Genomic DNA, 26,900 nt, shown 5'->3' with positions numbered 1-26,900 from the left:
GACCTATAGCCATCTAATCTTCGATAAGGAAGCTAAAACAATAGAATGGAAGAAAGACAGCCTCTTCAGTAAATGGTGCTGGCAAAATTGGTTAACTACATGTAGAAAACTAAAGCTAGATCCTTATATATCACCATGCACCAAAATCAACTCCAAATGGATCAAAGACCTTGAACTCAAAGCAGACACTCTGAAAACATTACAGGATGGAATAGGAGAAACCCTAGGTCTCCTTGGCTCAGGTCGAAATTTTCTGAATAGAGACCCGGAAGCACAACAAATCAAAGAAAGGTTGGACAAATGGGATTGCATAAGGTTGCAGAGCTTCTGCAGGGCAAATGACATAGCTGGCAAGATCAATAGAAAGCCCACCGATTGGGAGAAGATCTTTACTAGCCATACAACCGACAAGGGTCTCATATCTAAAATATACTTGGAACTCAAAAAATTAAACCACCCAACAACAAATCCTCAAAGAATCAACTGCCCAATAAATAAGTGGGCGAAAGACTTAAAGAGAAGCTTCTCTGAAGAAGAAACAAGGATGGCCAATAGACACATGAAGAAATGTTCAACATCCCTAGCCATAAAAGAAATGCAAATCAAAACAACATTGAGATATCACCTCACTCCAGTTAGAACAGCAAAAATCAAGAACTCTAACAACAACAGATGCTGGAGGGGATGTGGACAGAAAGGAACCTTACTTCATTGTTGGTGGGAATGTAAACTTGTTCAACCACTTTGGAAAGCAGTATGGAGGTTCCTCAGAAGACTTCACATAGAGCTCCCTTATGATCCAGCAATCCCACTTTTGGGCATTTACCCAAATGTTTACAAACAAGACCACACTAAAGCTACCAGCACAACTATGTTTATTGCAGCATTATTTACCATAGCTAAGATATGGAACCAACCCAGATGCCCCTCAGTAGATGAATGGATCAAGAAAATGTGGTATATATACACAATGGAATTCTATGCCTCCATCAGAAAGAATGACATTTCCCCATTTGTTAGGAAATGGAAAGGTTTGGAAAAAATTATATTAAGTGAAGTAAGCCAGGCCCAAAGAAGCATAGGTCCCATGGTTTCCCTTACTTGCAATATCTAGTATAGGTATGAGTCAAGCGGAAAAGGTCAGATAATGTGATGTTAGGAAAATGAACCCTTAAATATGTATTTTAATGTTTTCGTTTCTTTCATGCATGTGTTTTTAACGCATTTATAAGATTATTTCTTTGTTGCTTTGTATGTCCCTCCCCCACAGTGTAACCCCCGCTTTCACTATATTTGATGTCAGTATAACATGTGGAGGAGATGGGGACAAACAAGTCGTTTAAGGATTCAGGTGGACCTGTTGCAACAATGAGAAGTACAAAATGTCATGTCAAAACCAGCTTTACAATGTCGGTGTGGGGGGGGGGAGGGGGGTATAATTGGGTGGGGGGAGGGGGGTAAAATTGGGTGGGGGGAGGGGGGAGGCGGGGAAGGGAAGTGAAGGGTAAACAAAGGAGGAGGCTGCAATGCTTGGTAAGAAATGTATGCATTATCCTGCCCATGTAATTGTAGCCCCCCTGTACAGTATGTTCTCAAATAAAATAAAATACAATTAAAAAAAAAAAAAAAAACACATAGAGGAACTGAGATGGGGAGAGAAGTGAGGAGATTAAAGTGTACTGGTAGCACATCAAGCATTCCACCTCTGTCACCTGCCAGCTGTGACAGGCAAGTCACTTCACCTCTTTGTGCCTTTGGTGTAAACTGGAGATTATCTCTCAAATCATGCTGTGAAGATTAAAAGGGTTCAGCATAGGCAGATGTCCAGCTCTGTGTGTGATGAATATCTCAGGAAGATACATGCTAGTAGAGCTCAGGATGTAGTACTCTTTCACATCTCCTTACTCCAAAGATGCCTGAAACTCACCAGTGGGGTGGCTTGTGCAAGGGAAAGTATACTGTAAACATGAAACTAAAGGCTCTTTCACTGTTGTGGGGCACATGAAGGCCTGAATGGACGTATGAGGCATGCCATCCTTTTGTAACCCCTGCCTCCTGGCATGGATTATTATTATTCAAAGTTTCAAGATCCTGTGTGTGTGCGGGGGGAGTTCCCATTACCCAGGCCTTCAGTGGAATAGCTACTGGGAACAATTACAGCTTCAAGGTGATGAGAGAACTTTCCTGTTAACCATGACAGTAACTCAGCTTCTAAATACCACACCTTCCTGTGGATTATGGTCTCTATCCACTTAGATAAAACATTTTTAAGTGTGCATGCTTGTGTGTTTTCCTTCTTTAGGACACTAAACTTGAAATCATGAAAATTCTGAAGTAGTTTATTAGTGACCCTTTTATGACCTCTTATAGGTGCTAGTGTTCAGCCAGTCTGGGATACTAACAACCTAGGAAACTTTGCTCCTAATGCCATAACTATCTGCCACAAAGGGGAGAGAAGTATGGATGGTTTATTCCAACTTGAACTCAGAAATATCACAACCAGCTAGTTTTGTGCCTAAGGTCACACAATTTTCTTGGGGGTGGGGGACAGGCCTTCTAATATATGATAGGATGGGACTCATATATGCTTTGGAAATGCTGTCTCATTCAAGCTCCACTTTTAGCTCTACTTTTTGCTTTTCAAAGCCAGAATATATTCTCTTTAACTTTTCAAATATATGTAACCTGCCAGCAAAGGAAATGGGCCTCAATACCTTGCAAGCCATCTCAGGCCACCTGACACCCTTTAGCTCAGAGACCCACTAGGCAGGCAACTAGGGGCAACAAGTCCCTCTCTTTTCTTCTCTACATAGAGTGGCTCATTTTGTTTCAAATCCTGAAAATAGATAACAAGTATAGAAAGCCTCAGGGCTGATATGGCCTGTTTATTTTCTAAGCATAAACAACAAATTTTTGAAAGGAAGCAGTAAGAAGACCACAAAGCCAAAGTTAAAGTTTTCTCTTCTTTCCATCTTGGAGTTCTCAAACCAGCTATTTTAGGGTGTGATTAGATACACCATAAAATTTAACCAGCCTAGATTTGAAATGAAACATATAATTTTTTATTTATAAATGAAAGTGTATAGAGATTCTTAAGTTCCATACATTTCTTTCTAGTAAAACATTTTGTACCACCTTCAAAATAGAAAAAAATAATAATAAGGTTTTCTGCCCAGTATCAGTGGCCCATGCCTGTAATCCTAGTACTGAAGAGGCTGAGATCTAAGGATCATAGTTCAAAGCGAGCCTAGGGGACTCATCTCCAATTAGCCACCAAAAAGTCAGAAGAAGAGCTGTGGCTCAAATGGTAGCTCTCTAGCCTTGAGCATGAAAGGTCAGGAATAGTGCCCAGCCCAAGTTCAAGCTCTAGAACAAAAACAAAAAGGGAGAGGGCAGGGGTGGGGGTTACAAACACCAATGTCTAAGGAGAACTTGTTTCTTCACCTACATCTGGGCCAAGGAGCTGCTTTTAGAGCCCTTAATACTCCATCAAGTTCTCAGGTGAAAAAGTAAACGAGCATTTGAAGAGATCCTATCTGGGAGACTTGAGGATCCGACTTTAGCCGTGGGCAATTTCAGAGAAAGCTGTAATTTTCAGAGCAAGTTCCCATACATCATAACATAAAAATAGACTCTGTGACCAGCAAACTGGAAAGCAAACTCTCCAGAGATCTCTGCTTCTCCCTAGGGGTGGGGGCGGAGGAGGGAGTAAAGTTCTACTTACAGGAGCCAAGTTTTCTCCAAGTCCAGAGGTTCAGGGCAGAAGTGAAGGTAGAATTCAGCGACGTTTCAAGATGAACAGTCCAGACCCCAGGTGCAGGCAGGAGTCCCTCTTGCCCTTTCTCTTTCCCAGTGTCGCCTAAATGAAAAGCACTTCGAGGTTTTAGTGGGTGTTTCCCACATCTCTGGCCAAGTCCCCATTTGTTGTAATCCAATGCTCAGCCTGATGATGTCAACCACTCGACTCACTTGCTCAGTTTCCACGGGAGAGATCCATTTCCTTTGGACAATGAGCCAGGGGGCTGTAACTGCATCCTAGACCCGTCACAGTTGCCTAACATCCTTCCTTCAATTTTCATCCCTGCAGCCTTAGTGACAAAGGGCTTCCTATCTACTCGTGCAGTCAGGGTTCCCAGCATAAATCCCTCTGCTTCCAACAGTTGCTGCTGACTCTGAGCTATCTGCTCTGCTTTGCTGTTTCCATTCATTTCTTTGGTGAATAATAGAAAGGAGACCTTGACCATATATCCAGCTCTTTCTCTCTGCCCAATTCTCCATGTTGCTTCATTTCTCTATAGTCTCCTAGGCATATATGGAGTGCGGTGCATGCATTTGTCCACATAAAGAGACCATAAGCAAGCCCCCAGGAAAGAAAGGCTGGGAAACAGTAGCTAGTCAGGCAGTACTGGTCTATTGCTTCAGGAACTGGGCTCTGTTCTTGGCCCTATACCCCCACTCCCTGGACTACATGAATAGCCTCAAGCAAGTCATTTCCCTGTGCAATGGAACCTCAGTTCCCCCAACAGTAAAATGATGGCTTAATTGCCTTCCTTTCTCAGATTCCATGATTGAGAACCCACACCTGCAGAGCTTACTAGCTTATGCATCCTACAATAGACACATACTTAAGCAGGGGATAAACCCTGGTCCTAGAGTCTAGGCTTCTCATCTTGCTTAAACCTCTTTATGATGGAGCTGGAATGTCTTTCTGGGAGAAAGCCATAAAGAATTTACTGAATGAATCCCAGGGGACCTGAAGAAAAGGCAGCACAAACTATTAGATAAGAGAAACAAGAGCCAGTGGCTCATACCTGTAATTCTACTCAGGAGGCTGAGATCTGAGGATCTGGGTTGGAAGCCAGCTCAGGCAAGAAAGTCTATGAGACTCTTATCTCCAATAAACTACTCAGAAAAAGTGGCACTGTGGCTCAAGTGGTACAGTGTTATTAGCCTTGAGCACAAAGAGGCTCTGGAATAGTATCCTGAGTTCCAGCCCCAGTACCAGCAAGAGAGAGAGAGAGAGAGAGAGACAGAGACAGAGACAGAGACAGAGACAGAGACAGAGACAGAGAGACAGAGAGACAGAGAGACAGAGAGACAGACAGAGACAGAGACAGAGACAGAGACAGAGAGGCAGAGACAGATAGACAGAGACAGAGACACAGAGAGAGGAACAAGAAATTTCAGGATCCACAAGGAAAAGCCTGGAGAGAAGACACAGGGAGCTGCTCCACTCCTGTGGGATGGCAAGGAGAACTGAGTATGCTCTGGAGCCAGAGACCTGGGGCTGGCTCCTACGTGACTTCTCTGGACTTCATGTTCTTCACTGTGAAGTGGGCTACTAGCGTCCTCACTTTGGAACTGTGAGAATGGCACTCGTCAGGGAACTAAAAGTAGTCAGCACACACTGAGTACAGAACAGGTGCTAGATCTCAGTGGTATATATAATCTCACTGATTCTTCCAATACCCCAGGTGAGTGAGGCCCAGGGCTGCAGTACTAATCTCCTTCCTGGACAAGAAAATGAAACAACTGACATGCCCAAAGTCATAAGCTCAAAATGAAAGGGCTAGAATTAGAAACAGAGACTTATCTCCTAACTAGGTCGGTATGCATTCCACACACACAGTTGCTATTTCTTAAAATGGTCACTCTACCCAGCCTGGTAAAGGAAACTTCAGGCCACCAGGTCAGAGGGGAACTTATCTACAGGACTTTGCTACCAAACTATTGGGTGGCCTAAAGCAAGTCTGGCTTCAACTCCCTGTCCCCAGGGGGCAGCTGTGATCTGTGTTGATGTCACTCTTCTGGGTATAAGAAGTTAGGACTGGACTCCATGGAAAGCAGTTCTTTACAGGTGTGGGTAGAGGAGAAGTGAGTGGTAGTTTATGTCTTAAGGCTTTTTATTTGTTAGCAGAATACTCTGGTACTTATTAGGAAAGACCCAAACACAAGCTCTGTTAGGATGGTTTTTGAACTAGTTTGTGAACTGTGGTGGAATAAAAATCTACCAGCTCCCAAACTCCTAAGAGCAGCAGTTAACAGCTGAAGTTAAGAGGCCTGCAGTAACAGATGAGAGAGGCCTGGGGTCGGTATAGTCCCAGGCCATCTTCCAGCTATGGGTAATTTGTCAACTCCTTTGTGTCTTGGTGGTTGCATGTAAGATGGAGATACCCACAGCATTACCCTCTAAGATACTTATGTTGGATAAGTACCTGCTACATACTGTGAGTTCAAAAATACTTGCAAAAATAAGTTGCAATGTCTTAATGATAAAGACACTAGCTTCAAATTCTGACTTCCTTTTACCTTCCTCTGCCTTAATGATGTGGCAAGGATGACAAAGACTCAAGGTAATCTAGTCAGGAGTGTCAAGAAGCCAGAAGAAAGGCCTGTATTTCTCCAGCTCAAGTAAGGAACAAAGGCCCACCTCATGGAGAGCTGCTCTCTGGGAATGTACTTAGCCTAGAGGGACTGGAAGCAGGGCCATTGTTTGGCCGTGCCTTTATTCCAGAAGTTTAAGTGGGAGTCAGGAAATGAAGGCAGTTCTTGAGAAGGATCAGTTTACTGACGTCACCCTTTGAATCAAGTTTTGTTGGTTGAACAAAACTAACAGTAAGCAAGGAGCTCATTCATAACACAACATCACTTTCTACAACAAGTACTCTGTAACACTTGCCTTCCAGGCAGAATAATTCTGCAAACAACAAATTCCAGGAAGACAGATCCCTAAGGACAAGGACCTCAGTTTGCTTCAGGCTATAACAGTAGAGGTGCTGTGGGCCAGGCCTGGCTCAGCCAAGCTGTCTACAAACATCTCCTTAACTAATCCTCACATCAATCAGCTGCAGGAGATAGGGTTGGTATTCATAGCACAGTGAAGCCACAGGTACACAAAGAGGCTAAGAAGCTGCTAAATAATTTCTAAAAGGCATAAACATTTCATAGAAGCATGACAGAAGCTTAAGTAACAAAGCACCACTGGGGGAGTGGGGGTGGGGGAGGGCACATACCTGTAGAATCTCAGAATTCAGGAGAATCAGTTCCAGGCCCTAGCTACAAAGTAAGACGTTGCATCAAAAAAATAAAAGAGCAAGAACCACTGGTGGGGAGGAGAGGGGAGGGAGAGATAGGATAGAAGGACAGTGGAAAAACACCATTAGAAATAAGAGACAAATAGCTGTTTAGAACCCTGGGGTTCCAGGAAGGCTCTAGGCCTATAGAAATAGAGAAGACTCTGAAGCAGGGATGAATATTAAGGGATCAGCTAAAGGTCCTATGCCAGACAGTTCCTTACTCTAACACTACTGCAGCACTCGAGTCAGAAGTGTAGCAGAATCACGGGCAAAGTCAGGGAGGCTCTTTAAATAAACTGAATGAAGTGTAGGGGTGGCCTAAGACTGGCTCTTTATTCTGACATTAGAAGGGCCCTGAAGTCTAACTGCTGGTCCTGTTTCTATGCCCTGTCTGAAAACACCTCTTCCATTTGGCACAGAGAGCGTCCAACAAGTTCCCAGGCACGGGAGAGGCCCATGATGCAAGCAACCAACTATGGAAGAAACCAAGGCCTAGCTTCTAAAAGGAGCCTTTCATTATTGATTGTGATATCCAAGAAATCTATCACAAAGCATCTGAAGAAAATCAACAGCATGAAAAAGACTACAATAGAAGATAGTCCTTATAAAACATCAGGAAATTCAGACAAATAAGCTTAAAAAAAAATCCCACGTCTTCACAAAGTCTAAAGGTAATGTTTCCATGAACATAAAGGAAATTAGCTGACAAAAATGAGCTCTTGAGAATTATCAATATGAATTCAGTACAAGAACTATAAAGTAAGAAAGAGAAATCTTTAACAATACAGGAAAAAATACTCATTGGATAAAAACAAATATTCACGTAGAGTAAGCATCTAAGAAGTTCAACATGACACTCCATAGGAATTCCAGAAAAGAAAAAGGAAATAAAAAAGGTGGGAGGGGAACAATAGAAAATTATCTAAGAATTTAAGAGAAAAATTTCCCGAAGGTGAAGGAAGTCATGGTTCTTCAAACTGAAAAGTCTGAAAATGCTAAGTCAGACCTACACCTTGACACAGCCTCTTAACCGTGCAGATTTCAGAAGAAAAATTGTCAGTTTCCAGAGCAGTACACAAGATTGTTTCTTTTTTTTTTTTTTTGGGTCCGGTTGTGAGGCCTGTACTCTGGGCCTGGGCGCTGTTCCTCAGCTCTTCAGCTCAAGGCTAGCGCTCTACCACTTGAGCCACAGCGCCACTTCCGGCTTTTTTCTTTTTGCTTATGTGGTGCTGAGGAATTGAACCCAGGGCCTCAGGCATGCAAGGCAAGCGCTCTACCACTGAGCCACCTTCCCAGCCCACAAGATTGTTTCAAAACTAAAAAATAAGGTTGAGATTGTGGTATAGTTCTGTAATTCCAGCAGTAGGTGGCTGAATCAGGAGGATTCAGAGTTAAAGGTCAATCTGGGTTATATATCAAGAATTTGTCTCAAGGGGTGGACCCATTGCAACAATGAGATATACAAGACGTTATGTCGAAAAAATGAACTTTACAACTTTGGCATGGGGGAGAGGGAGGAGGGAGGGGGAGATGGGAAGGGATGGGAAGGGGAAACAAAGGAGGAGGCAACAATGCTTGATAAGAAATGTGCTCTTTACCTTGCCCATGTAATTGTAACCCCTCTGTATGGTATTTTCACATACACACACAAAAAAATTTGTCTCAAGGAAAAACAAAAACATGGGCTGGGAAGGTGGCTCAGTGATAGAGAGCTTGCCTTGCATGCCTGAGGCCCTGGGTTCGATTCCTCAGCACCACATAAGCAAAAAGAAAAAAGCCAGCAGTGGCACTGTGGCTCAAGTGGTAGAGCGCTAGCCTTGAGCTGAAGAGCTGAGGGACAGTGCCCAAGCCCCATGACTGACAAAAATAATAATAATAGTGTCAGAAGGCAATGAAGCAATGCTTTCTAAGAGAAAAGCTCTAAAGAAAAATGACATGGAATTTAGAACTATATCTCAACTAGGCAAGATAAAGACATTTTTAGGTATGTAGGAACTTAAAAGTGCGTTTGCCCAGAAAACTCCTGGAGAACATGTATTACTTCCATGCTTCAGAAAGAAGTGGGCTTAAAATCCAAGGACACAACCTGAGGGGTAGAAGAAAGGCCAATCATGAGACAGAAGGCAGCTCAGAAGTGGTAGACTGAAAAAATAAATAAATAAATAAATTAAAAAAAAAAAAGAAGTGGTAGACTGACAGATTAGTATTTGATGGAAACGTTACTGAAAGTCTGAGAGAAGGCAGGGAAAGACGGCCCTTTCCACCCAGCCACTAGTCCTTCCCCTGACATGAGTTCCACAAAGCACTTCCATATTAATTATCTCACTGATCCTGTGAAACAGGAGATATGGTGCCATTTTCAATTATCCAGGCTTCTTTATCTTTACCCTATTCATTCTACCATCGGTCATCATCTGCCTTCAATAATGCCAAGGACTAGGAGTGTGGCTCACATGGTAGAATACCTGTCTAGCAAGTGTAAGGTCTTGAGTTCTAACTCTAGTAACACACACACACACACACACACACACACACACACACACACACACACACACACACACACACACACACACACACACACACACACACACACACACACACACACACACACACACATCCAATGACTTAAAACCTCTTCGTGACATTTGATGTAAGAGTCACTGCAAATGAATAGTTTATGGGGTGGGGTGGGGAGGGAGACATTTTTTCCAGAGGAAACAGAGTAATAAACCACGGACTGTCCTCAGTTGCTCCACTGTCAGCATTTGGCCTGAGATCTCAAAGGGGCTCTCAGAATCAGAATGTCAGCAGCTGGACTGCCTGGCATACAGCGTATCAGCTGCTGGCACAGGTAGTTCTGACAACTAGTGCCATTCTTTTTGGCTCCAGAAGAAAGAAACGATCCATGCATGCCTCTGCTCTGAAAAGACAACGCCTGTGCCTCCTAAATCTCCTTTAGTCCATGGCCATGTGGCTCAGGGCTTTCAGGGGTTGCCAAGAATCTTGCATAGGCAAGTTTCAAAAGCTCAGGAGTGGGCTGAGCTGCTGACTAGGAGCAGGAGCCAAAAATGGGGAACCGAAGGGGGTGAACACCTGATCCTGGGTCATCTTTACCTGGTAGAAAAGCAGCCCAGGATTTGGGTACAAATGTGGTGGGAGGGTGGGCTGCTGCTCCCATGTACATAATGGCCTACAGCAGTTGGGGGAGAGGGGAGAGCTGTTTACTTGAGTTCAAACTATTTATAGCACCAGCAATCTGCACATATTTGGATGACAAATCTCTGGCTTCAAGTGAGCCGTGCTTTGCTCCTGGACAATTTCACCAAACACATTCCCTCTCCACACCACCCCCGGACCCTCTTGCTAACACATGTTGCCCTCAGGATATCATATTTAAGTTGCTGAGTTTAATTTTAAAAGATTATAAAAAGAAATCACATTTTAAGGGCATATGACTTTAAATCCATTTATCTACTAGTTCTTAGTACAGAGTATTTTCCATTAAAGAAATTAATCAGAAATTAAATTCTAATATATACATATTCTTTAAAAATAAAACAACAGTCCATAAATGCACAAAATAGTACCTAAATGATGTAATCTAATATGTATTATATTGTAATGCTGCTGTGACCCATAGGGAGAACATTTCTCATGGCACAGTTTATATAGAATAATAAAAGGGCCGGGCGCTGGTGGCTCACGCCTGTAATCCTAGCTACTCAGGAGGCTGAGATCTGAGGATCACGGTTCAAAGCCAGCCCGGGCAGGAGAGACCGTGAGACTCCTATCTCAAATAAAAACCACCAGAAAACCGGAAGTGGCGCTGTAGCTCAAGTGGTAGAGTGCTCGCCTTGAGCTGAAGAGCTGAGGGACAATGCCCAGGCCCAGAGTTCAAGCCCCACAACCGACCAAAAAAAAAAAAAAAAAAGAATAATAAAAGGCTTCCAAAACAGATTTACAAACAGTATGTAATCAGATATACATATCAAACAAACACAAGTCTCATTACCAACCAATTCTGGAGCAGGAGCAGTTGAGGTGTGGAGGGTCTACCAGTGTCCCTATGTCATGAAACACAGAAGAAAGGCCAGACTATAATAACCAAACATGTGGAGCCTTCTGTAGTTTTCAGTCACAAAAGTTGCAACAGCGATGCCAATGAATTTATTTGGAAAAATCAGTCTATCTCTAAAAGCTGCCTCGTTTTTATAGCAAAGCATCTCCCCTGAGCCAAGCATTGCCTAATTCTGGAGATAGAAAATGATTGTCAACCAATATGTAGGTTGGTTAAAATGCTGGAGTCTTCCAGCTCTAATACACAATGCAGGCAGGAAGCAGGGTGGGGAAAAGACCAGTAAGTGAAGGGAAAGGCTTCCAGTAAGTGTTCAGGGAAGGGAAAGAGGGAATCTTAGAAGGAACACTTATTTTCTTGCCTCTCTTCTTGTTAATGAAGTTCATTAGAAGACAAATGGAGGCTGTAGGTTTGTACCTGGCTGGCCTGCAGACTGCGAGCACTACAATAAAGACTCCAACATTTGACTTCTCAAAAGACAAATGGAAGCATCTTTAACAACCTTTCTACAGTCTGCTTCTTCAAGTCCAGAGAGAAATAAGGGTGAGGAAAGAAGGAGATCTCTATCTATCTTTCTATCTATCTATCTACCTATCTATCTACTGTAAATGATTTGAAAAGTTCTCGAGGTCAATTTGCCAATCAATGACCAAAAAGTTTTAGATGACATTAGACATTGAAGTAGGGCCTTACATATACAAATTAAGTACCCCTGAGCTACATTCCCAGCCCAAAGTATAGTAGTTCATCCCATGACTCTATTTCCAGGAACTCTAAGAATATAAGAATATCCCTGCCATTTTTTTCAGAAGGAGTTCCCCAATCTATTCAACCTAATCAACCTGTATCACTTTGTCAACTAGTCCAAAGGTATGCTGCTCACTCTGTGTCTAGCATTGAACACAAGCCAAGCTACACATGGTAGTGTACACCTACTATGTATAGTGAAACTTTCTGGAAAAAAAAGAAGAAGAAGGAAGGGAGGAAGGGGGGAAGGGAGGAAGGAAGGAGAGAAGGAAGGAAGGAAGGAAGGAAGGAAGGAAGGAAGGAAGGAAGGAAGGAAGGAAGGAAGGAAGGAAGGAAAGGAAGGAAGGAAGGAGAGAGAGAAAGAAAGAAGAAGGGGGGGAGGGAAACAGAAGCCAAAGTGCTTGGTGAGGAGCAGGTAGACAACCACTAAAGCTGAATGTGAAGCAGAATTCTGAGTAGCCTCTCAGTTTGCAAGCCAGGAACACCCCTCAAGTGCTAATGAGATAATCATAAAAACCAAGAAACCTGAGTGCTTTCTTCTCACTTCCCATGGCTGGCTACACTGCTCCTGGTGGCTTGATGATTATTATAAACCCAGTACATTTCAGCACAGTGCCACAAAGTAAAAGATCAAGAGCAAAGCCATATACAGTCCAGAAAAGGACTAAAGGAAACTTCAAGCTAAATATATACTAATGCTAGGATTTACAACAGAGATCATTTATTAAAGAGCTTCAAGGAAGCTATTGTGATCATAGATGAAAACACATTCCAGGAGAAAGTCCTAAGCCCCAAGTAGGACACTCTTTAAAGGAACAGCTGGCAAAAGATCAAAGGGATCCTCGCCTCCCCCTTGGGGAAGACAAAGGCTACTGGCCCAGAGACTTAAGGCAGTTGTGAAGAGTCACACAAAAAAAGAAAAAAGAAAACGAAAAACATGATACGCATGAAGGTAAATTCAACTGCACAAATTGGAAAAAGCAAGGGGAGTCTGGCACCCAGTTAGAGAGACTACACACTTGTGTACAGTCAGTGTCAGCTTCAAAGAAGATCAGAGAGGAGAGTAATGCTAGGACTTCATCTCATGGACCCCTGGGAGGAGAATCTTTTAAGATGGTGCAACAGTCACAGTGCTTATCAAGAAGGGTCTCCCTCAGATGCCCAGCTGATGTGTAGCCACCTGGCCTGCCACTTTTGCCCCTCATGAGTGCCCGGGCTTCCACTCAAGGACTGTGGGTACCCAGGATGGATAGACCTGTAGATGGGCCACAGATGCAATCCCAGGGACAAGGATAGAGCCACAGGCCAGCCTGAAAGAACACTACTGGCTAAAGTAATAAATAGACCTCTCTGGCCTTGTCTTTTATTCTTAAAAAAAAAAAAAAAGGGATGGTGCAACAGCCAGAAGACTTCCATATGAACTGCATGTATTATATGGGTTCAGAGAAAGAAAAGAGAAAGGAAGTTGTTCGTGAATTATGGTGCCTACAGTTGTTGTGCACCTAATCACTAACTCCAAATTTACAACCAGTACAGGGACCAAATGAGTCCAATTTAATTGATTCAACTTAGATCTCCTAAGCACTTTCAGCACTCATTATTTCCTGGCCATATCCTAAGATTTTATATATATATATATATATATATATATATATATATATATATATATATATATATATATATATGAGTTTACTGTAATTTTTTTTAACAGAACTGAGGTTTGAACTCAGAGCCTTGGTGCTTGCTAGGCAAGTACTCTAACATGAGCCACACTCACAGTCTTGAGTTTACAGTTTTGATTTTCTAAAAAAAAAAAACAGGACAGTGGTAGAGCACTTGCCTTGCATGCTCGAGGCCCTGGGTTCGATTCCTCAGCACCACATAAGCAAAAAGAAAAAAGCCGGAAGTGGTGCTGTGGCTCAAGTGGTAGAGTGCTAGCCTTGAGCTGAAGAGCTGAGGGACAGCGCCCAGGCCCAGAGTTCAGGCCCCACGACCGGACCCCAAAAAAAAAAAAAAAAAAAACCCAGGAAACATAATCTAAAATGAAAACCAGAAGGAACACTTAATAGGGTAAAATGCTAAATACATATATGTATAGAGATACACACATACATGAACATGCATGTATACATGTAACCCACGGGCTCTTCGGAACTCCAACAATCAACATAGGCTCCATCACTGTTAGCAAAATGAGTCCCTTCCCATAGCTTAGTCCACTCCTTCCCTTCTCCACATTTTAGCATGTTCCTTTTCTAGGCAGCACCAGGCCCATGTAGTAAAGGCAGTAAATAATCAATTTCCAACCCCCTTTACCTTGGGATGGCACTTCTCTGGGGCAGCTACCACCATATATGGCAACAAGAGCCCCTTAGAGTGACCTTCAGGTCTGGGCAGCTGCAGGACCCTTATTTATCTTCCATTTGGATAGCAGCCATAAATTTTAGTCTGACATGATGAAGCCCCTGGCCCCCACGTCCACACCAGGGTCTCCACCTCCTAGCCCCTTCTAGTCCCTCCTAAACCCCCTAGGTTATATAGGTCACCTCAGACAATGGCAGGTGCTTCTTCTCACTTCTCCCATGTGAGAAGGAGTCTTGCCAGCCCCCTTTCCTGGCAATAAACCTTTCTTTGTTCTCTGTACCCGGATGTCTGCATGGTTCTCTAGCAAAGTCTTATTAATCTTAATTCTATTAACCACAATGAATGATTTTTTTTTTTTACTGAGTAGCCCAAAGGATCTTGAGGAAGTCATATTACCTAAGGAGATATAAGAGGTCCAGACTGGACATCTGAGCACTGAGACCTCTTCTAGTCTCTTAGGATCTTCTTACACAGAAATGTAGCTCTCTGAACAAGCAAATGATAATCCTGCAGAAATTGTACAACAAGCAACTCAAAGTGATATAATAAGACTACACAGAAGTTTAAAAAAAGGCAGTGGGGATTTCTATTCTCTTCCTTATCACAGAAAACAAATTTATAGTTTACTTTGCTTTGGAGTACTGAGACTAAATCCAGGGAATAGAATCCAATGCCTTGTGCTTACTAAGCAAGTGCTCTCTCTACTTATGAGATACATCACTCAAAGAATCTGTGGTTTTAATGAGGTATTTTGAAGAGTTCCAAAAGACTGATACTGCTGAAGGTAAAACTGACAGACTTTGAAACTGTACTTGACTATTTGATATACTTAATTTTTTTTTCTTAAACAGGGTCTGGCTATGTAGACATATACATACACACATGAAAAAAAAGGCCTTGCAATATTCAAGGTATTTCACAATCTGGTCTCAATCTACCTGTCATGGCTTGAATTATGTTATTTCAAAAATCACATGTTAAAATCCTTGCCACCAGGACCTCAGAATAGTATTAGAAATGGAATCTTTTAAGGAGATAATTCAGGCTGGGAATGGGTCAGTGGTACAACGCTTGCCTAGCATGTGTGAGGAACTAGGTTCAATTCCCAGTATACCAAGAAGAAAAGGGGGGCAAATGAGAGATTGTATGAGGGGCCTCTAATTCAGAATGACTGGTGTCTAGTTTGAGGCCAGCCAGTGCTAGATAGCAACCTTATCTCAAATTCAAAAAAAAAAAAAAAAAAAAAAAGCCAGGCACTGGTGGCTCACGCCTGTAATCCTAGCTACTCAGGAGGCCGAGATCTGAGGATCATGGTTCAAAGCCAGTCCAGACAGGAAAGTTTGTGAGACTTTTATCTGCAATTAACCATCAGAAAACCAGAAGTGGCTCTGTGGTAGAGTGCTCACCTTGAGCTGAAGAGCTCAGGGACAACATTTAGGCCTACAACCTACCAAAAGAAAAAGAAAAAAAAGAGGAGGAGAAGGAAGAAGAGGAGGAGATTAAGACACAGACCAAGAGTCAACCATGTGAAGAAAGTGAGAAGGCAGCCATCTGCAAAGCAAGCAGAGAGGCCTCAGGAGAAACCAACCTTGCCAACACATTGACCTTGGACTCCAGCCTCCATTTTCTGTTGTTGAAACCATTCAGCCTGTGGTCCTCTATTACGGCAGTTGTGCAAATTAGAATCAGTCTTATTCAAATGCTATCCTAGACACTCCAGGCTCTCCCCTGCTCTTCTGGAAAATCACTAGTTATTCCTAGACTATCACCAATACTCTTGTGCTTCTGATTGAACCTACTGTTTCCTCTGGACAGAACAGTCCTGGCTTATACACTAGAAATTCCTTCAGTTAGTTCAACAATTACCTCCTCACTATCTATAACTGAACGATTTCATTACCAGGGCCTATAACAGACATTGCAGATTGAAGCTCTGACTTCGAGTGCTCATTCCAATTCTCCTGAGTGAAAAAGGATTAATTCCTCACAATTCCAAATTCTGTAAGATGATCAAAACACTTTATTAGACATCCCTCTCTCAAAGTCATATTAATCTCTTCATCTGACTGAGAAAAGTGAAGTTAATAAGAGGAGTAACTTATGGTAGAACTACAGATTAAAATGCATGAATATGAAAACATGTAAGTACTAATTAAAAAATATATATAGCATGCTTTATAACCTCAAAATGAGGAAGGCCTCTTAAAGTATGATATACAACCCAAAAGTCTTTCAGGAAAAATAGTGATATATTTGGTTATGTGTAAATAAAAATATTTTGCATGGCAAAAATCATTATAACCATTAAAGTAAAACCCAAAGGTTAAGGTGAGACAATCTGTATTTCCTATCAATAAACACCCTACTTCCTTAATCTGCAAAGAGCATCTAGAAATTGGTGATACAAAGGCCAGTAACTGAAGAGCTTGATTTCAAGCATCAGTCTTTCCAAACTGGATCAAATTCTGAACTCACAGACCTCCTAGAATTAAACACACACACACACACACACACACACACACACACACACACACACACACACACACACAGAGAGAGAGAGAGAGCCAGGAGAAAGTCTACAAAATACTGGTTAGATATATTAGAATGGTGAGTGGAATATTGTATTACTAATATATAATTTAAAACTTTTATTATTTGTAAGTGAAATGGCCTGTGGATTTTACTTATTCATAATATTCTTTTCCTGTTTTCAGGAAGTGTTTCTGTGAGTCTTTCTCTTTTAAATGCTTAAGAATATCTTCCTACCAAAGACATTAAGCCTAGAGTTTTCTTCCTGAGAGCAAAGGTTTTAATTGCTGATTAAAGTTTCATTAAAGGGCTGAAGTGTGCTGAAGGGATAGTCCAGTATCTCTCTCTCTCTCTCTCTATCACACACACACACACACACACACACACACACACACACACACACACACACACACACACACACACAGAGTCATTATGTTTCTAACAAATGTGTCTACTCAGCTAAGTTTTCAAAGTTTTTGTTTTGAAATTGTTCATAGTATCTTACTGATTGATTGATGACCCGACTAGCTGCAGATTCTCCCAGAGTTGAGGTCAAGTCACTGTTAAGGATGTTTAGGTTGTTACCCCAAACAGAGAAAAACACTGGCACTGATCTTGAGGCCCAACAAATTCCCTAACTTTCATACACAATCCATTCCTGGCCACTTCACTGTGGGTATACCTAGGTAGAACATACCTTTTTTCTTTTCTGTCTGTTAGGAGGACAAAGTGCAGTATTCAGTAATTTCCTTTAACAATTACTTCGGATCTGATCACCCAGGTGCTTTCCTGCTTCTTTCTTTAGAATCCCCACTGACCTATCTTGCAATGGTCTGGGGTACCCCCTTGTGAGAAATCCCTGTTGCTGTTTTTGGGGCAACTTTAACAGAAAAACTAGTGGAGGGTGGGCAGTTACTAGGTTCCTTGGACCTAAAAGCTTAGTGTGAAGTTATGAGAGGGCTGCTTCAGTTCAAGTTCTCTCTCCTGACTTAAATGTTTCATTCAAACTGAAGATGGCTGTCTGTAATCCCAGCTACTTGGAAAATAAAGCAAGAGGACAGAGAGGGCAAGATCAAAAAAAAAAAAAAAAAAAAAAAAGCAAAAGACCAGGTGCCAGTGGCATCCTTGAAATCCTAGCTACTCAGGAGGCTAAGATGTAAGGATCTTGGTTCAAAGCCAGCCCAGACAGGAACATCTGTGAGACTCTTATCTCCAATAAACCACTAGAAAACCAGAAGTGGCACTGTGGCTCAAGTGGTAGAGTGCTCGCCTTGAGCTGAAGAGCACAGGGACAGTGCCCAAGCCCAGAGTTCAAGCCCCACAACCGACAAAAAAAAAAGACATGCTAATTTCTAGGCAACTGTGGGTTTTGCTAGAAAAAAACTGATTATCTAATATCTACAGAGAGGTGACTGGTTAAATAAATTATGGTATGTTTATATAACAGAAGACCAGTATAATGGAAACACATTGTTTCTGCAAGCTTATCGGTCTCTATTTTATACCTAAGGGTACTTCCCCACTGTACACAGTCTCACCTGGAACCTAAATCTTAAGCAAGCAATGGCACAAAGACAAAGGGACAGTTAAAATTTATTTCTGACAGTATCCTAGAGCAAACCCAGTCTGGCTGCTTCCGCTAAAGGAGGATCAGGGTTTTCTGAGCTTGCCTTGGTTCTGACTATTTTCTGAACTTAGCTTTTATTTCTTGAAGCCAAAATGTTTATAAGTGATGTAACCATAAAATCATTGAAAAGAATAAACTGGATCTATGTGAATGCTAGGGCCAGAACAAGATGCATACTATAATCTCATTTAAATAACTTTAAGACAAGGTATCTTCTATTTATACTCAGACATGCACAATTTCTGATAGGATGATCCAGGAAATTGTTACGTGTTACTTCTATGAAGAGTGGTAATTTGGGGAGAAAGGAAGACGCAATTTCACTTATTTTAAGCCAGGTACCAGTGGCTCAAGCCTGTAATCCTAGCTACTTAGGAGACTGAGATCTGAGAATCCTGGTTCAAAGCCAGCCAGGGTAGACAAGTCCCTGTGAGATTCTTTTTTTTCTTTCAGTTGGAGGGCTTGAACTCTGGGCCTGGGTGCTGCCCCTCAGCTCTTCAGCTCAAGGCAAGAGCTCTATCACTTGAGCCACTGCACCACTTCTGGTTTTCTGGTGGTTTATTGGAGATAAAAGTCTCATGGACTTTCCTGCCCAGACTGGCTTTGAACCTTGATCCTCAGATCTCAGCCTCATGAGTAGCTAGGATTACAGGCATGAGCCACTGGTTCACCCAGTTCCTGTGATATTCTTATCTCCAATTAACCACTAAGAAACCAGAAGTAGGACTATGGCTCAAAGCAGTAGAATACTAACTTGAGTAAAAAGAGCTCAGAGATAGCCCCCAGGCCCTGAATTCAAGCCCCCAAACCAACAAATGTGTGTGTGTGTGTGTGTGTGTGTGTGTGTGTGTGTGAGTGTGTGTAATACATTTTTAAAGGGGAAGACTGGGGGACATAGGTCAGAGGTGAAACACAAGAGTACTTGCCTAATATGTATAAGGTTTTGGGTTCAATCCCCACCCCATCCAATACATATCTAAATTTTAGTCATCACATGTAGGAGAGGGCAATTGCTGGTTGAGATTTATAAGCAAGATATGTATCTATAAATTTAAGATATTCAGCTAAATAAGGACAGAATATTTATTTATTTATTTATTGTCATGGGACTTGAACTGGGCTTGGGAGTTATCCCTTAGCTCTTCAGCTCAAGGCAAGCACTCTACCACTTGAGCCACAGCTCCACTTCCAGTTTTCTGAGTGGCTTATTGGAGATAAGAGTCTCACAGAGTTTTCTGCTCTGGCTGGTTTTGAACCATGATCATCAGATCTCAGTCTCCTGAGTAGCTAGGATTATAGGCATGAGCCACCAACGCCCGGCTGGACAGAAAATTTTAAAAATATTTTGAGCAATACTTTGGTTCCTCACAGTAATGAATCAGAAATAAATTTTACAATTACAACTGGTCTCTCACATACCTTACAAATCTTGGGTTCTATGACTCTAACACGCAACACACATTTTCTTGATAGAAAAAAAAAACCACAAGAAACAATAAAATAATCTGTACACATATACACCAAATGGGTGGGAGTACCAAGATGAAGAAACTTTCAGAGCTTGAGCAGGATGTTTCTCAGAGGAAATCCTCAATTATCACTAAAGAACTGTGGGTGAGCTTACATCGTGGGCCTAAATTACTCTATAATTTGCCTAAAACCAACAAGATGGTATCTCTGAATTTAGATACAGGAAGATATGAGGCAGTTTGGATATTTTGATTTAATTTAAGGCCAATCTGTACAAAAATATTTGTAAGGTTGTAGAGACTGGCAAACTTTGAATAAATAAGTAACCTTCTTATAAATATATTTCAGAATGTTAGCAGTAAACTATTGTTGTTATTGTACTGAAGTTTAAATTCAGGGCCTCATAGTCGATAAAGCACTGTACCACTGAGTCATGCCTCTAGCTCTTTTTACTGCACTTATGATTTTGAGATAGGGTTTTACTTTTTGCCCAGGGGTGTACCTGTGATCTGCCTCATTGTTACTGGCATGACAGACTTCCACCATGCTCAGCTTCTTTCGGTTGAAATGGAGTCAGTGTCTCCCAGACTTTTCTGTCCCAGCTGGTCTGGAACCATGATCCTCTCCACCTCAGTCTCTACATAGTTCAGGATAACACACACATGCCACACTGCACCTGCACTCAGCTGTGGGTGGAGAAGGAGGTCTTGTGAACTCTTCTGCTTTAGCTAGCTTCAAATTGCAATCCTCCCATTCTCAACCTCCTCTCCCCACAAGCCACTAGCACCCAGCAACAGTAATTTTTTTTTTCTTGGTTGGTCATAGGGATTGAACCTTAAGCCTGGGCACTGTCCCTCAGTTCTTCAACTCAAGGCTAGTGCTCTACCACTTGAGCCACAACACCATTTCTGGTTTTCTGGTAGCTTATTGGAGGTGAGTCTCATGGACTTTCCTGCCCAGGCTGGCTCTGAACTGTGATCCTCAGATCTCAGACTCCTGGATAGCTAGGATTACAGGCATGAGCCACTGGCGCCCTGCAATTTTTTTTGGGGGGGGGGGGCGTCATGGGACTTGAACTCTGGGCTTGGGCGCTGTCCCTGTACTCTTCAGCTCAAGGCGAGTGCTCTACTTCTTGAGCCCAGCGCCACTTCCGGTGTTCTAATGGTTTTATTAGAGAGAAGAGTCTCATGGACTTTCCTGCCCAGGCTGGCTTTGAACTGAGATCCTCAGATCTCAGCCGATTGAGCAGCTAGGATTACAGGCATGAGCCACCAGCACCCGGTTTGCAATAAATTGTTTTTAAGCACTGTTCTTAAATTGTTTTAATTTTTTTTTTTTTGGGTCCGGTCGTGGGGCCTGAACTCTGGGCCTGGGCGCTGTCCCTCAACACTTCAGCTCAAGGCTAGTGCTATACCACTTGAGCCACAGTGCCACTTCCCGCTTTTTTCTTTTTGCTTATGTGGTGCTGAGGAATCGAACCCAGAGCCTCATGCATGCAAGGCAAGCGCTCTACCACTAAGCCACCTTCCCAGCCCCTTAAATTTTTTTTAAAAAAGGAAAATTAGGGAGTTGTATCTCCCTAATTTTTCTCCCTGCATCTCCCTACATTTTTGTGTTTGCTTATTTCTTTTTAATAGCAATTAAAACATTTCCTATTTGAAAACATCCATAAAATTTTCCTTTCTTTACAAATAAACATCATCAAAAACCTAGATAGTAGCTGGGTATATGCCTATAACGGCAGCACCTGAGTGGCAAAGGCAGGAGGGTAATGAACTCAAGGTAAGTTTGGGCTACCTATTAAAGTCCTGTCTCAAAAAGAAATCCAGATATTAAAATAGAACATTTAAATGTACTAAGCTTTAGTAAATCCCTAAAGCTCCAAACTGAAACAATATTTTTAAAACTCTACTCTTAGGAAAAGTCTCATATACTGTAGGTAGTAAAAATAAATCAATAACAAGATTATTTTCCTATGTATCATCAACAAAGTTGGGGAAAACGCTGTGTCCACATTTTCTCCCAAATACAGGAAGCCTAGAAGTCTTTCCAGAGAGACACCATGTTCTACCTTAAATCCTACAGACCACTCTGTCCTCAAAACTTTGCAGGATAACCAAGAGCCTGATTTGTTTTCAAACTGACAGTCCTACCCACGCTGGAACCATCACCTAGTCCAGCCTGGGCCCCTCCTTCTCACTTGTCTTAGTATAAAGTTCAAAGTCCTCCTCTCTCTCTCTCTCTCTCTCTCTCCCTTCCTTCCTTCCTTCCTTCCTTCCTTCCTTCCCTCCCTCCCTTTTTTCTTTCTTTCTTTCTTCCTTTCTTCCTTTCTTCCTTTCTTTCTTTCTTTCTTTCTTTCTTTCTTTCTTTCTTTCTTTCTTTCTTTCCTTTCTCTTCTTTCTTTTTTTTTTGGGGGGGGGTCCGGTAGTGGGGCCTGAACTCTGGGCCTGGGCGCTGTCCCTCAGCTCTTCAGCTCAAGGCTAGCACTCTACCACTTGAGCCACAGTGCCACTTACGGCTTTGTTTTTTTCTGCTTATGTGGTGCTGAGGAATCGAACCCAGGGCCTCATGCATGCAAGGCAAGCTCTCTATCACTGAGCCACCCTCCCAGCCCCATCTACTTGAATTTCTTAACTAAGAAGAGCAAATGTCCAGGTTCAACAGAATTTAGGATGACAACAACTTTCAACGAGAAAAATATGCATGTACACTGTTTGCACTTGATGGCCTCCAAGCCACCAGACCTGGTTTGTATAGACAGTGTTCTATGTGAGATGCTTGACTATAGGGCATTGGTCAGACTGGCCACTCCTGGGCAGCATACACTTAGGCTTGTCTTTCTTTTTCTTTTTTCTTTTTTGGCTGGTCTTGGGGCTTGAACTCGGGCCTGGAGGCTGTCCCAGAGCCTCTTTGTGCTCAAGGCTAGTTAGTGCTCTATCACTTGAGCCACAATGCCACTTCCACTTAGGCTTTTTAAGAGATGAAATCAATGCTGTGACACCTTTAAGTTTTCAACTTCAGAAAGTTAAACAATAACAACAACAACAACAACAGAAAAGCCAACTGAATTCCCTAAAAACTCTCCTTTGCAAGGCTGTTATGAGGTGGTGGGAAGGAAAATGGGAAGATGAGTCAGAGTGAGTCAGTGTGAAGAAAAAGCTCTGTTTCTGGTAAACAGTTTGCTCTTTTACAGACAGGATTAGGATTACCCGACTCCTACTACTAAAAATACACAAATAACAGGTGGTATACATTATATAAGTAATTCTAAAACACAGACTTGGATCATTGATTCTAAAAAGGGAACAGTTAATCAGCCTTGGACCAGACCTTCCCCAGGGCCTGTTTCTTCTTGGAGAGGCCCCAAAACTAAGTAAACATTTCATCTAAAACAATTAAGACCCTAAGTGTTCCAGCTCCTCACTCAAGTGACCTAAAGGAATGACTGAGGCTCTCTTACAATAACTACCACTTCATGAACACCTGTTATGTACTGATCATAATGTGCCAGGCACATTATGTATCCTAATATGGATACTCTCAAGATTTTTATAGATAAGGAACCTGGATTTTAGAACTAATGTGACTATCCAAGGCAGTATGGTGGCAGTGGCAGAATCTGACCTCATGCCATCTTGGAAATGCTTGCTTTTCTTCCTGTCATCCCAACTGAATTCAGATATTAGTATGTATGAATCACCACACATACGACAGTGAATGTATCAGGAACAATAGGGATACATGGGAAAAGAACCTATTCTAAATTTTAGGAAAGTAAAGAAGGAAATAAGACTACCTAGGAGAGACTCATTTACTTCAGAAATCTTGAGCAAGGCTTGCCACACCCAAGTTAACTGGGAGATTATAGCTGAAATGTTCGTGGAAGATGAAACACAAAGCCGTCAGTAGCTACTGTCATGAGTAAGAGTATGTTGTGGGGATTTAGATTTTTATCACGATCTAAGGCTCTGTGGCAGGTTCATGAACAATAAGATATCTGAGACAGGTTTGACAAATAGACTGATAGCAACAGTGAAAAGTGAAGGGATCAGTGGAGTACAGGGAGTAGCATAGTTGGAATAAACCTGGGATTAAACCCTTCATTGCCTTCAGCAAAGCAGGCAAAGATAAAGGGGAGACAGCAGACACCATGCTCTGTGGGCCTTGAGGATACCACAAGTCCCTTTCAATGGAAATGCATAGGAACTTCCCAAATTTCCCAGTTGGTTCAGGTGCCTGAGGAACACATTTAATGGTTAAATCAAGGCCTGCTGAATAGCCTTTCTGGACCAAAGTGATGGTGGTAGTATAACTGAGTAAATGACATGTATATACAATTGTACAACATATGTAGTGGCATAACAAAAGCCCTCATTCCTTAACACTGAGTCATTCCACAGGCATGCATTTTCTTTTACTTTAATCTACAGCTCCCTCAGTGGGGGACATGTTACTTCAACAACACTCAACAGGTTTGGTCTGCTCTTAGCTTTTTGGAAATGTGGGAGGAGAGGAGGGCATTCTTGCTTGTCACAATATTTGACAAGACCATTAAGTAGGGATGTTAAATAGCCAGCTTCTTGTGGGGCAGTCTTACAGAACAAAAATGTATGCAAGTGAAAACCTCATTATTATCTAGAATTCTCTCTTTTTAAAAATTTTTTGACAGTCTCACTATGTAGTCCATGCTAACCTTGAACTCCTAAGACTACAGACTGCAGGGATTACAAGTACCCCTAAGAACATATGACAAACTTAACTCTTAAAATATGTTATAAAATGGGTGGGTATAGTGGTACATTCTTGTGGTCCTAGCTACTTAGGAGGTAGGAAGGTCATGGCAAAATTGGGAAAGGCCATCCAAAAACAAGCTAAAAGTAGGACTGAGAGGGGGCATGATCAAGTAGTAGGAATAGGTAAAGCACTGAATTCAATCCCTGGCACTATATTAGAAAAGAAAAACCAGGGCTGGGAATGTGGCTTAGTGGTAGAGTGTTTGCCTAGTATGCATGAAGCCCTGGGTTTGATTCCTCAAAACCACATAAACAGAAAAAGCCAAAGTGGTGCTATGGCTCAAGTGGTAGAGTGCTAGCCTTGGACAAAAGAAGCTCAAGGACTGGCAAAAAGAAAAATAAATCAAGCTGGACACTGGTGGCTCATGTCTGTAAGGCCAGTTACTCAGGAGGCTGAGATGTGAGGATCATGGTTCAAAGCCAGCCTGGGAAGGAAAAGTCTGAGAGACTCTTGACTCTAACCATAAAAAGCCAAAAGTGGAGCTGTAGCTCAAGTGGTAAAGCACTAATCTTTAGCAAAAACGCTCAGGGATAGTTGCCAAGCCCAGAGTTCAAACCCCAGTGCTGGCATAACAAAGAAAAAGAAAAAAACAAACGGGTATAATTTTAGAACCAATGAATTTAGAAGAATGCACCTACTACTATATACAGAGAAGATTATATTTTCTTTTTGCTTATTCATTTATATTTTATAGTTCTGAACATCAAACCCAAGGATAAGGGAAAAAGCTGGGAGAAAAGAATCCATCCTACCCTCATTAAGGGGACAGTCATAGAGGAAGTTAAGAGCACTGAATCAAGAATTTTCAACCTTGTTGCTCAATAGGAAATGTACTCATTACCTTGCTCATGGAAATGTAATCCCTCTGTACAGCATTTTTACAATTAAAAAAACATACAAAAATTTTTTCAACCTTATGCACCTTATTGTTCCTCCTCATGCCTCAGTTTGCCTATCTGTAATTTAAGGACAATAACAGCGCCTATCTCATACAGCTATTAGGGGGTTTCAATGAGTTAGTGAATGGAAGCTGTGTAGACCACAGCCTGGCAGAGACAAGGCTCTACTAAAGTCCCAGCTACTGTCAACATACCTCGGGAACTAACTGCTCATGGTGCACCTGACCATCTTTCCATTCTGAGTTATTTGTACATGCAAAAATGTTGAGAATTCTTGGCTAAGTCATTTTCTTCCCATCAGTCCCTGCTGTCCTCCAAAAGCACTCCAGACAGAGTTTACCTATGCCTCTGACAATCAACTCCAAAGCATTTTTTTTCCTTAGACAGCTCCTGCCTTCTTTTCCATCGCACCAGAACACCTGTTCTCCTCCTTCCTCCTCATTCTTATTCTCCAGGATGCTGGCCAGGCATCATCAGTTCCTCCGTACGCCTTGCTATACTCAGCCATCACTTGGCTATCCTCCTCTGAGTCTTGCTCCCTGGAACTTAACACAGGGCTGCCTCAAAGAGTTGATTACCTTTCAACTTGTAGGTATCTCCTGAAATAGTATTTAAATTCATAAGCACAATAACTATGTCCTTCTTTGTTATATATTATCCTAGGCTTTTCACTGCTCCTCAAGAAAGATGTATGATGAAATCTTTGATCTAAACTGTTAAATTTTCCCTCGGTAGCAATTGAACCTAAGGCTTCACATATGGTAGAAAAATCACTCTACCACTGAGCCACATTCCCAGCCCCTTGCCCTGGTTTTTGCTGTTGTTTGTTCTGTTTTGTTTTGGAGAAAGAGTCTTGTTATGCAACCTAGGCTAGCCCTGAACTTGTGATCCTCCTTTCTCAGCTTCCCAAGTTATGATTATAACTGTACAACACTACAGCCAGATGTTCTTGTTTTTAATGCTGCTGACCTAAAGGCTTTGTCCCCAAGGAATCACTTCAATTGGCAGTATGTTCTATGCTAACATAATGCCACGAGTGGGGCCAATGTAATTCAAGCAAGATTTGCTGCATGATCATTACAGGCCAGGGTACACTGAAGAAGTGATATGGGAGCCACCTTCTGAACATATCGTAAGCACAACATATGCTTTGCCCTCCAGGAAAACCCATCAATCTGCCTGCATTCTCTACCTGAAGGACCAATGTGAGGTGATCAATGGGTGACACTCTAAATGTGACAGGGAAAAAATCCTTTTCCCAAGATGGTCTCCACAAAACATGCATATAGGGGCTGTGGATACAGCATGGCAGTATAGTG

The 26,900-nt window shown here is 42.1% G+C and overlaps 1 protein-coding gene across 5 annotated transcripts in view; it reads right to left on the bottom strand.

Annotated features, from left to right (window-relative positions):
• The window catches only part of Pkig (cAMP-dependent protein kinase inhibitor gamma), a 64,334-nt gene that overhangs the window by 23,483 nt on the left and 13,951 nt on the right, over positions 1-26,900 (bottom strand). For 2 of the 5 annotated variants that reach the window (XM_069989823.1, XM_069989824.1), the window contains exon 2: positions 3,725-3,859. The gene's annotated coding sequence lies outside the window, so the exon portion shown is untranslated. Of the gene's footprint in view, positions 1-3,724; positions 3,860-7,013; positions 7,418-26,900 lie in introns of those variants that run through there. The other 3 variants (XM_069989827.1, XM_069989825.1, XM_069989822.1) reach the window with 3 other exon arrangements.

The sequence above is a fragment of the Dipodomys merriami genome, unplaced genomic scaffold (assembly GCF_024711535.1).
Source record: "Dipodomys merriami isolate MVZ:Mamm:240054 unplaced genomic scaffold, mDipMer1.0.p SCAF_39, whole genome shotgun sequence".
Lineage (NCBI taxonomy): Eukaryota > Metazoa > Chordata > Mammalia > Rodentia > Heteromyidae > Dipodomys > Dipodomys merriami.
Note: the sequence above shows the minus strand (reverse complement) of the source record. Positions and strands in the feature narration are given on the sequence as shown.